Below are 12172 nucleotides of genomic sequence, written 5' to 3'. Positions count from 1 at the left end.
AACTATTGCAAATTTTAGCACAAACTAACAATTTTAGGTTCTATTTTTTCCTTGGTAATCATTCAAGCCAGCAAAACTGAAGAAAATACAAGTTTGGCTAGGTGCTGGTGGATCATGTCTGTATTCCTATCTACTCAGGAGGCTGGGACCTGAAGATTGCAGTTCAAAGCCAGCCTGGGCAGGAAACTCCATGAAGCTTATCTACAAATAACCACCAGAAAACTAGAAGTAGTGCTGTGGCTTGAGTGCTAGAGTGTTTTCCTTGAGCTGAATAGCTAAGGGACTGCCCCTCGGCCCAGAGTTCAAGCCCCACGACTGACAAAAAAAAAAAAAAAAAACAACTTTGTATAAAGAGTAAGAATCTCCAAGTTTTTATTCAAGTTTTTTAATTCTTGTGGCAAATGTTTTCATTGGGTAGAAAGTGGACAGATTATATGTCATTGTGATAAACTTGCTACTATGTGGTTGCTTTTCTCCCATTTATAATTTCATCCATCTAACATTGTTGAAGATGAAAAATCCATCAAGGACAAGACATACTATTTGGAAAAACTGGTAAGTTGAAATGACTATTACTTGCTAGTTTGGCAAAGAAGCTGTGATTTTCCTTCCCTCCCCAGGATTTGAACAATGAAAAAAATTGTCTTGATTTTTCCAAAAGTGAGGAATACAGCTCATATTCAAATAATTAGAAGATAATGAAATTAATGTTTAGGATACATAATATGCTTAATTTTGAACCTTCCTCTCAAGAAACTTCCAAGAAACTTAGCACACATTGGTTGTAGATATTGATATCAAAGAGCCCACTGCAGGAGCTTCATACCTATAATTGGCTACTCAGAAGGATGAGATCTGGGATTGAGATTGGTGCCAGTCTGGAAAAGCAGTAATTGCATGGATGAAGTCCCCTGCTGTTAGATCATATGTCTCTTCCTCCCATCCTCAATGTGAAGCTGTCTCCCCAGATCACCATCCTTCTGATTCATTGATATTATCATTGGGATTTCTGGTTTTCTCCTTCAGCATAAAATTTGCATGGAGAAGGCCACTCATAACTGTATTCACATGTTTCTCCAGTTGCTTACAACAGTGCCTGGTCCTTAGTGCTTAGTAGCCTTGTGTAGAGATGAGCCTTAGTGCCCAGTAGCCTTGTGTAGAGGTGAGCCTGCTCTGCTCATGTAATCTCAGAATTCAGTCAGGAAAACTCATCAAGCTGTGGTCTTGTTAATAGTCATTTCTTCTAATAATTTTTTTCCTCCTTGTGTATCTAAGTCCACATAAGGGTGAGATCAGTGGCTGACACCTATCGGTTGTGATGGAAAAAGAGGTTGTGACATCATAGAAGTTTATTGTGAAGCTGCAGGAAGACCCCACCACCAAAGCACCCAAAATGGCAGGCTCCCACATTTAATGGAATGTAAATATAAGGCATGGAAAAAAAACAACATAAAAGTTCCTAGGGAAAACATCAAAAGTGGCAGCTGCTACAAAAGTTGGTTCTTAAAACCAACTGGTGTCTCACACCAGTAATCCTAGTATAATATAAGCTAATGAAAGTTTTCTTTTTGTGCCAGTCCAAGGGTTTGAACTTGAGACCTGGGCTCTGAGTTTTTTTGCTCAAGTCTAGCAATTTACTACTTCAGTCATATCTTCACTTCTAGTACATTTGGTAGTGTAGTTGAGATAAGAATTTCCAAGATTTTTCTGTCTGTGCTGGCTTCAAACTGTGATCCTCGATGTCAGCCTCCTGAGTAAGATAACAGGCATGAGCCACCAGGACCTAGCTAAAAGTTACTTTTGTGAGAAAAAAAAATTACTTATGTAAGATATAAAAAGCAACATAAACAAATGAAACATTAGAACAAAACTGAAACAAGTTATATAGAAGACATAAAAAGACAAACACCAAAGCCCCAAGTTAAAGCCTAAGGACCACCACAAAAGAAATAAAGAAGTGTAGAAGAAAAGTAATAGCCAGTGACAGAGTTTTAAATTAATCAATTACTGGTGGCTTACACATGTTATATTAACTACATACATAGGGGACTAAATCAGAAAATACCATTTAAAAGGCAAGCCCAAGCAGGGAAATCCATTGGTCATTTTTCTGTGTGTGCAGGTCATGGGAGTTGAATTTGTTCTACTTTATTCAAGGCTGGAGTTCTATCAATCTCAGCTTTTTGGTGGGATCACTACCAGCTAACTGGAGATAAAGAGAATCATGGAATTTCCTTTGCAGGCTGGCTTCCAAACTGTGATCCTCAGATTTCAGCTTCCTGAGGTATTCAGTGCTTTGCATGAGACTCTTATCTCCAATGAACCACCAAAAAAATAAAGAAAAGAAAAAAAAAACAGCTGGAGGTTGAGCTGTGGCACCAATGGCAGAAATGAGACTGATTTCTGGGACAGCACCTACATCTTGAGATCAAGCTTTGGGACCAGTACAAACAAGAATAAAGTAAATAAATGAAAAGAAAGGTAGAAGAAGAAAAGGGAGAGCCAATTTCAGAGGATAAAATCAAAATTGAGGTAGCTTACACTTGTTATTAAAGTTACTCAAGGGTCACACATCTGAGACTCAGTGTTCAAGGCCAGCCAAGGCAGGTGAGTCCATGGACTCATCTCTAATTAGCCAACTACAGTTTAAAAAAAAATCCACAAATTGTGCTGTGGCTCAGGTATTAGCGTACTAGTATTAAAAATGTACTGGGAGGGGGGACCAAGATGGTGACGGGGCAGTAGGGAAATTCCACAGCTCTCTCCAACCAAAAAGAGAGTTCGAGTTCCAACGCTTAATCTCCCCAAGAGACCGACAACAACAAAAAGACGAACACTCAGAGAAAAACCAGAGGTGGAAAATAACAAAAAAAGAAAGAGAGGAAAAGAAGAATTTCAGAACAGAGAAGAGCGAAGATCCCTCCCTCCCCCAACCTCTACTGGCCGCGCGGCAGTGCGCCAAGCCGCCGGCCAGCCAGCCCGACGGGGGCTGCCGGAGCCCCAGAGACACAGGGGGCCGCTTGCAGATCACCAGGTACCGGATTGCAGAACAGTGGATCACCAGGAACAGAGAAACCTACCAGCCGGGAGTCTCCACGAGGATCCCACCCCCACCCCTCACTCTCCACCGGAGCGGAGAGGCTCCATCCCGCCAAAGCCACCCGGCACCAGCAGCGCGACAAAGGGACCTGTCAGCAGACCACCCGCCCAATCTCGATCACAACGACCTGGCGGGGACCGCCCAACCCAGCCCGCAACCACCCCAAGTGAACTCGGATTGCAACAACAACTGACGACCTACACCACACAGAAACAACCAGCTCCAGGGTGAGTACCCCACAGGGGACAGTGTATCCCTCAAGGGAGACCAAAGCTGGAGGGAATCCCCAGACCCTGACCTAGACTCCCTACCCCAACACCCGGACCACAGGACCCACTAAAACTGGGAACTGTTCGAGAGCTCCACCAGCCGGTGGAGCACACTCTGCTGGCCAGGCCAGAGCAAGAGTGCCCCTGGAAGGGAGCTTAAATGCCCAAGCCAGGAACAGCGCCCCTGGGTCAAGACTACCAACAGTAGAAGAAATTTGAACTGTGTCCTCCAGGCTGCATAACCTAGGTGGTATACACATCAGCACAGGCCTAACGAGCGCGCTCCTGGCTGGGGCCGGAACCAGGCCCGGGGATCCGGCGCCTGAACAACACAACCAACTCCTCCCAACTGAAGTAAAAAGCTGAGCATACGCCTCAACAGAGGGGAGAAAACCAGGAAACAACACTCCCCGGGAAGCACGCCTGTGACAACAAAAGACCTGGAGGCTCAGGACAAGAGAAGCCCAAACCCCACCAAAACTCCACCCATATACCCTAGGCTGGAAATTGGGCAACACAGGCTGCCAGCACCTGATAGTAAGCAGGAGCTCAGGCTGATAAGGCGGCTCAGCAATAGAGTGATAGTCTTGGATGTATGAGGCCCTGGATCTGATTCCTCAGCATCACAAAAGCAAAAAGGGTCAGAAGTGGTGCTGTGGCTCAAATGGTAGGGTGCCAGCCTTGAGCTGAAGAGCTGAGGGACAGCACCCAAACCTAGAGTTCAAGCCCACAACCAGCCCAAAACAAACAAACAAAAACACATCAGGAGCCCATAGCAGACTCCAGTATTTGGGAGAGTGCATCCAGAGCATCTGATCTTCCCAAGAGCACCCATAGGAGCAAACACAAGCAGTCTAGGCTGCTCAACCCTTCCAAAGGCGCGAATTGCCAGCAATCTACAGCAGAGAGCTGAGAATCCTAAGTAAGTCAGAATAGCAGCTGGAAATAGGCTCCCAACAGAACCCAGATCAGGCACAGACTCTCTCTACCAATACAGAATCAGCAACCAAGCAAAGACAGACACACCAAAACAAAATTGAAGAGCAGTCTCCTGAACCCCCATGCGAAAATCACAGAGAAAAATCACAAGGTTTACCACCACCCAGGACAGCAAGCTCACCTCAAAAGCCAGCAGCCATGCAGGGGAGAGCCCCAGTGGGAGCAAAGCAGGAATGGAAGACAAAAGCTACATCCAAGGGTTGCTGGAGGCAATGACTCAAGAAATAAAGCGAGAAATGGATCAGAAATTGAAAGAGCACAAGGATGAACTATCAAAAGAGATACAGGATATCAAACAAAAGTTGGATGCAAAAATAGAAGCTGCACAAACCTCGGTAAGAAGTGAGATAAACGCCAAATTAGAGGTAATGCATACTGATCTCACCTCATTGAGAGGTGAGATCAGTACTCTGAGAACCAACATTGAATCCATAAAGGGATCCATTTCCTCCATGCAAACCACAATAGAAGCCACGGTCAACAGAGTGAACAAAATGGAAGGTAGAGTGTCAGATTCAGAAGACAGAATACACCAACTGGACCAAAAAGTGACAGATATGGAAAAATCACTCAAATTAAACCAAAGGGAAATTCAAGAGCAAGCAGATAATGCTAAAAAATTTAACCTTCGCATAATCGGAGTGGACAAAGGTGAGGAATTCCAGAGCAAGGGAATGCAACACCTATTTAACAAGATAGTCAATGAAAATTTTCCCCACCTCAAAAACGACCATCTTAACTACATCACAAAAGCTTATCAAACACCCAACAAGCAAGATCCCAGGAGAAACACTTCTAGACACATTATAGTAAAAATGATGGATCTGAATAATAAGGAAACAATCCTGCATGCAGCAAAAATGAAGAAGGAGCTATACTACAACGGGAAAAAAATTAGAATCACTGCAGATCTCTCCACACAAACAATGAATGCAAGAAAAGCCTGGGAAAGCACCATACGAGCCCCGAGAGCCAATAACTGCCAACCGAGACTGATATACCCGGCAAAGCTAGCATTCACATTTGATGGAGAACTGAAAACTTTTAATAGCAAAGAAAAACTAAATGAATACATAAACATTAAGCCAGCATTACAAAGAATTCTAAGAGGGGGGACACAACCTGAAGAAAGCAACCAGGAACTGGGACCTGCCCCAAACAGGCATTACTCAAAGTCTAACTGAGCAAGCACAGGAGGAAAGGAAAGAAGAAAAACTTAGGAAAACGGAATGGCAGGGACAACAATGCATCTCTCTATACTTTCTCTTAATATAAATGGGCTGAATTCGCCAATTAAAAGAAAACGAACTGAGGACTGGATCAGAAAACAAGACCCATCCATCTGTTGCCTTCAGGAGACCCACCTCTCAGCCAAACATACAAACAAACTCAGAGTGAAGGGGTGGAAAAGGATCTACCAATCAAATGCCCCCAGTAAGAAAGCAGGTGTAGCTATCCTGATATCTGACAAAATAAACTTTTCATTAAAATCAGTACAGAAAGACAAGGACGGGCACTACATATTAATAAAGGGAACAATCCAAGAGGAGGATATAACCATCATCAACTTATATGCCCCAAATATTGGTGCACCCAGATATATCAAACAAATGCTCTCAAACTTACAGAATAAAATAGATCCCAATATGATAATACTAAGAGACTTTAACACGCCACTCTCACCAAAGGACAGGTCTACCAACCAGAGGGTTGGCAAAGAAGCTACCGAATTAAGTGAGGCCATACTTCAAGCGGAATTAACTGACATCTACCGAGTATTTCACCCTAAAACAACACAGTACACATTCTTCTCAGCAGCTCATGGAACTTTCTCCAAAATAGACCATATCATAGTTCATGCAAGGAACTTAAGCAAATACAAAGGGATCGACATAATCCCCTGTATCCTATCTGACCACAGGGGAATCAAGCTAGCTCTCAGTAACAAAGCATACCGCAGAAATTTCTCTAATACATGGAAATTGAACAACACACTCCTTAACAAGGCCTGGGTAACAGAAGAGACCAGAGAAGAAATAAAGCATTTCCTACAACTCAATGAAAATGAAAACACCTCACAAAGAAACTTGTGGGACACAGCAAAAGCAGTTCTGAGGGGCAAATTTATTGCCCTCAGTGCCCACATCAAGAGAATGGAGACAGACCAAGTAAATAATCTCGTGTTGCAACTAAAACAGCTAGAAAAACAAGAAAAAATGGGACCTAAAGCTACTAGACGAAGCCAGATAACCAAATTAAGAGCAGAGATTAACCAATTAGAAAATCAGAAAACCATAACCAAAATAAACCAAACAAAAAGCTGGTTCTTTGAAAAAATAAACAAAATTGATGGCCCGTTGGCAAGATTAATTAAAAAAAGAAGAGAGGAAACCCATATTAATAGGATTAGGGATGCCACCGGAAACATCACAACAGGTACCCAAGATATCCAAACAATTCTAACAGACTACTTTCAAAAGCTATACTCCCTAAAGGAAGAAAACCTGGCAGAAATGGATGCATTTTTAGAGAAATACAAGTTACCCAAACTGAGCAAAGAAGAAGTTAACCAATTAAATAAGCCAATATCCTATAATGAGATACAGGAAGCTATCAAAAGTCTTCCAACAAAAAAAAGCCCAGGACCAGATGGATTCACAGCAGAATTCTATAAGACCTTTAAACAAGAACTAATACCCATACTCCTCAAGCTCTTCAGAGAAACAGAGAAGGAGGGAGCTATCCCAAACTCATTCTACGAAGCCAATATCACACTCATCCCCAAACCAGGCAAAGACCCAACCAAAAAGGAGAATTACAGGCCAATTTCCTTGATGAAAACAGATGCAAAGATCCTTAACAAGATTCTAGCTAACAGAATCCAGAAACACATAAAAAAAATAATACACTATGATCAGGTAGGCTTCATCCCAGAGACACAGGGATGGTTTAACATACGTAAGTCAATAAATGTAATCCAACATATCAACAGAGCCAAGGTCAAGAAGCACATGATTATCGCAACAGATGCAGAAAAGGCCTTTGATAAAATTCAACATTCATTCATGCTAAAAGCTCTGGAGAAAATAGGAATAGAAGGAACATTTCTAAAAACAATAAAAGCCATTTATGACAGAACAATAGCCAATATTATACTTAATGGGGAAAAGCTACAACCAATCCTCCTAAAATCAGGAACAAGGCAAGGATGCCCACTGTCTCCACTCCTCTTCAACATAGTCCTAGAACCCTTAGCCAGGGAATAAGGCAAGAAAAAGGCATTAAAGGGATCCGCATAGGGAAAGAAGAAGTTAAACTATCCCTTTTTGCAGACAACATGATACTATACCTCCACGATCCCAAAAACTCCATCCCCAAACTTTTAGAAATCATAAGTCACTTCGGCAAAATAGCAGGATACAAAATAAACCCACAAAAATCAGTTGCCTTCCTATACACTGATAACGTACAGGAAGAGAGGGAAATAAAGGGAGCAACCCCATTCACAATAACCTCCCAAAAAATAAAATATTTAGGAATTAACCTAACCAAAGATGTAAAAGAACTATTTAATGAGAACTATAAAAAGTTAAAGAAAGAAATTGTAGAAGACATTAGGAAATGGAAAGACCTCCCATGCTCCTGGATAGGCCGACTTAATATAGTAAAGATGGTAATACTTCCAAAACTAATATACAAATTCAATGCAATTCCTATTAAAATCCCAATGACGTACATCACTGAAATACAGAAAACAGTCCAAAAATTTATATGGAACAACAAAAGACCTAGAACAGCCAAAACAATTCTAGGGGATAAAGACAATATGGGAGGGCTATCCATGCTGAAGTTCAAACTCTACTACAGAGCTATAATAACAAAGACAGCATGGTACTGGCACAAAAACAGACCCGAAGACCAATGGAACAGAATAGAAGATCCAGAAATAAATCCACAGGCCTACAGCCAGCTGATATTCGACAAAGGAGCCAAAGACATCCAATGGAAGAAACACAGCCTCTTCAACCACTGGTGCTGGGAAAACTGGGCAGCCACATGCAGAAAACTAAAAGTGGACCCCAGCCTATCACCATGCACCAACATCAACTCAAAATGGATTGAAGACCTTAACATTAAACCTGAATCTCTGAAACTACTGCAGGACAGAGTAGGAGAGACACTTGAACTAATAGGCACAGGAAGGAACTTCCTGAACAGAGTCCCAGGGTCACAACAAGTTGGAGAGAGACTCGACAAATGGGACTACCTTAAAATAAAAAGCTTCTGCACAGCTAAATCTATCACAACTAAGCTAGAAAGACAACCAACTAATTGGGAAAAAATATTTACCAGCAATATATCAGACAAGGGGTTAACATCCTGTATATACAGGGAACTCAAGAAACTAATCCCTCCCAAACCTAACAAACCAATTACTAAATGGGCAAGGGAACTAAAGAGGGACTTCTCAAATGAAGAAATAAAAATGGCAAAGAAACACATGAGGAAATGTTCATCATCCCTGGTGGTGAAGGAAATGCAAATAAAGACAACCCTGAGATACCACCTTACCCCAGTCAGAATGTCCCACATCCACAAATCAGCCAACGACAAATGCTGGAGGGGATGTGGAGAAAGAGGAACCCTATTACACTGCTGGTGGGAATGTACACTTAAACAACCACTTTGGAAAGCAATCTGGAGGGTCCTTAGAAAGCTAAAGATTGACCTCCCTTACAACCCAGTCATACCACTTCTAGGCATCTACCCTGAACAACAGGAACCAATATACAAGGACACGTGCACCTCCATGTTTATTGCAGCACTGTTCGCAATAGCTAGGATATGGAAACAACCTAGATGCCCCACCACAGATGAATGGATCCAAAAATTGTGGTATCTATACACAATGGAATATTATGCAGCCATTAGAAATGACAAAATAATGGCATTTGGAGGGAAATGGATGGAGCTAGAAGGAATCATGTTGAACGAGGTAAGCCAAGAACGAAGAGACAAACGGTACATGGTCTCCCTGATAAGTGGATGCTAAATCCAAAATGTTAGGTGATACGACAAAACTAACAGGACTTAAGAAACAAAGAACTCCCGCTCATCTGGTTGAACCACTACTAAATATCCCCATGCTGCTGATCACAAATATGGTATATAACATGTGAACACTGTTATATATTACAGACTGTGATAGACAATTTGCTCCAGGAAAGTTAGAATGAACTTGTGACTTTGAAATTATGTAATCACTTAATCACAATCAAAAAAAAAAAAAAGAACCTCGGGGAAGGGAGGGAGGAAGGGGATGGTAGGGGGAAAACAATGGAGGGGGTAACAATGTTCAAGAGGAAGTGTACTCATTACCTCACTCATGTAACTGTAACCCTCTGTATAGTATCTTTACAATAAAAAAAAAAAGAAAGTCTAGAAAAAAAACTATTTTGAAAGTTCAAACCATAGAGATGGCAAATGTTTGAAGAGATATGTTTAACCTGACTTAAATATTACAAAATGAGAGTTTAGAGGGATGGGTCAGTTGGAAGAGTGATAGCCAAAGAGCAAAACACTAGATACTGAGTTTGATTCCCAGTCTCTCAAGAACAACAACAAAATTACAAAATGTATACATGCATCAAAATATTATACTACCCCATTAATATGTACAATATTATGTTTTATGTATCAATTTAAAAAATAAATTTGATTTTAAATGTTTAAAAAACAAAAAAAAAATGTACTGGGACGGGGCTGGGAAGCTGGCTCAGTAGTAGAGTGCTGCCTTGCATGCATGAGGCCCTGGGTTCAATTCCTCAGCAAAAAATAAGAAAAAAAGCCAGAAGTGGAACTGTGGAACAAGTGGTAGGGCTCTAGCCTCAAGCTGAAGAGTTGAGAAACTGTGCCCAAGCCCAGAGTTCAGGCCCCATGACCGGCAAAAAAAAAGTACTGGGACAATACCCAGGCTCTGATTTATAGCCCAAAGCCCAGCATACATATGGAAATAAAAAATAGAAATTAAAAAATGTATTGGAAAATCCAATTAAATTTTCCAAATGAGCCATGAGTTTTTGTTTCATGTGTGTAATTCTAGAAACTAAGATAGATGAAATCTGAGGATTATGGTGTCTCATCATCAAATCACCAGCAAAACAAACAAGAAAACAGAAGTGAAGCTGTGATTGGAGTTGTAAAGCACCAGCCTTGAGTGAGAAAGCTACAAAACAGTGCCCTGAGTGCCTCAGAGATCCAGCCTCCAGATCACAAAAAAAAAATGATAAGAAAAATAGAACCCAGGGCTGGTGACTCATGCCTGTAATTCTAGAACCTCAGGAGGCAGAAATATGGGGATCCAGTGTAAAAGCCAAACTTAGCAAGAAAGCCCAGAAGACAGTTGTTTGTGGTGCGTCCTGGGGCTGGAACTGTACTACTCCCAGATTTTTGGCAGTTAATTGGAGGTAAGGATCTTAGACTTTCTGCTCAGGGTGGCCTTGAACCATGATGGTCAGACTTCAGCCTCCTGAAACAGGCCAGGCCTTGCATGAGTTCTAGCTCTAGGACCATTACACACAAAACAATGAAATGAATAAATGTAAAGAAGGGTATAAGAAGAACCAATACCTGAGGCTTCAATGAGCCAATCAGCCAATCATTGGTGGCTCATAACTGTAATTCTAGTTACTCAGGAGGCTAAAATCTGAGGATAATATTTAAAGACCAGACCAATTAGGAAAGTCCATAAGACACGTGTGTGTGTGTGTGTGTGTGTGTGTGTGTGTGTGTGTGTGTGTGTGTGTGTGTCTGTATGTCTGTGTGAGAGTCCTGTTGCTTGAACTTGTCCTGTTTTTCTCAAGGCTCTACTATTCTCAGCTTTTTAGTGGTTATAATTGGAGATATCATGGACTTTCCTGCCCAGGCTGGTACAAACTTTGATCCTCAGATTTCAGCCTCATGAATCTGGACTGGCTCTACTCATTTCTAATTAACCACCAAAACAGAAAAAAAAAAAAAAACAACCCTGGAATTGAGCTGTGGTCAACTGGCAGAACTGGGAAATAGTATCTGGTACAGCACTCAGACCCTAGTTCAAGCTGTAGGACAAACACAGAAGAAATAAAAGAAAAGGAGGATAGAAGTACAAAACCTCTATCAGTGATAGAGGTTGAAATGAATCAAACATTGGTTGCTCACACATGTTATACGAGGTACTCAGGAGGATGAAATCTAAGGATCACAGTTCATGACCAGCCAAGGCAGGAGAGTCCATGAGACTCATCTATCTAATTTGCCACCAAAAATAAGCTACAAGCTGTACTTTGGCTCATGCGGTTGAGTGGTAGTCTTAAACAGTAAGCTTGGAACAGCACCTAAGCACTAAGTTGAAATCCTAGACACACATTTCAAAAAACCAAAAAAACACAAACTAAAAATGATGGGAAAAGAGAAAGCCAGTTTCAAAATGAGCATTGGTTTTGGTTCATATGTGTATTCCTAGGTATTCAAGGTTCAAAGCTAGACTGGGCAAGAAAGTACATGAGACTCTTATACCCAACTACCCAGTGTAGATATCATTGTAGTTGTAAAACATTGTATTTGTTGAAAAAGCTAAAAAAAACTTGTTTATTGATCCAGAGATCAATTCCTGGTGCTAAAAAAAGTGTAGGAGAAGAGAATAAAGGCCAATTGTAAATTGAAACATAAGCCTGGTGCTTGTTGATCGTGGAGGCAGAAATCTGAGGATCAACTTTCTTTTTTTCTTTTTCTTTTTTTTTGGGTCCAGACGTGGGGCCTGAAC

The sequence above is a fragment of the Dipodomys spectabilis genome, unplaced genomic scaffold (genome assembly GCF_019054845.1).
Source record: "Dipodomys spectabilis isolate Male_0828 unplaced genomic scaffold, ASM1905484v1 ptg000278l, whole genome shotgun sequence".
Lineage (NCBI taxonomy): Eukaryota > Metazoa > Chordata > Mammalia > Rodentia > Heteromyidae > Dipodomys > Dipodomys spectabilis.
Note: the sequence above shows the minus strand (reverse complement) of the source record.